The 595-nt window shown below is 74.5% G+C and overlaps 1 protein-coding gene across 1 annotated transcript in view; it reads right to left on the bottom strand.

Moving 5' to 3' along the window:
- Window positions 1-595, bottom strand: part of CELSR1 (cadherin, EGF LAG seven-pass G-type receptor 1) — a gene marked incomplete at its 5' end in the record, with an annotated part of 38,529 nt that overhangs the window by 23,476 nt on the left and 14,458 nt on the right. The window lies entirely within an intron of this gene.

Genomic DNA, 595 nt, shown 5'->3' with positions numbered 1-595 from the left:
GGCCCCGGCCCTGAGCTGGGACGTCGCCGGCTCCGACCCGCGACGCGGCTGCAGGCTGGACACTGTCGTCGGGTCCTCTGAGACCCTGTGGCCAGCCTGACAGCAACGTCGGGAGCGACCAGCCCCGAGGGACGGCCCACAGCCCCCCGTCGGGCAGCGGGACGCCTGGCCCCGGCCGAGGGTCCCCAGGACCGGGGCCTGAGAAACGCGAGGGCCGTGAGGGTCTCCAGGCGCCGGCCCCAGCCCCGCCGCCGGGCCTCAGGAAGCAGGGCCCCCCGGGGCGGCGTCGCGGGGCTCACTGGCGGGAGCAGGTGACAGCCTGCCGACAGCCCTGTCACCGCGGCCCATTAGAGGCTCCAGAGGGGCTCGGGTCTGGGCGCCTCGTCTCGGGGAAGCGCAGGCAATTTCAGAGCCCGAGACATGGCCGGCCGGGCCCGCGGAGACGGTCAGCGGCCTCCTGATGACACTCGGCCACTCCCGGTCATTATTTCCCTGTAAGTGACTCCGGCGATGAAAGCCGACTTCCAGGACGCGGGGAGCCCGCTGCCCGCCGCCCCCAGCCCCCTCCCGCCTGGACGTCGCCGGGGACGGCTCC

Source organism: Condylura cristata, unplaced genomic scaffold (assembly GCF_000260355.1).
Source record: "Condylura cristata isolate star-nosed mole 26May11 unplaced genomic scaffold, ConCri1.0 scaffold00004, whole genome shotgun sequence".
NCBI lineage: Eukaryota > Metazoa > Chordata > Mammalia > Eulipotyphla > Talpidae > Condylura > Condylura cristata.
This window is presented reverse-complemented; position numbering and strand designations above follow the sequence as displayed.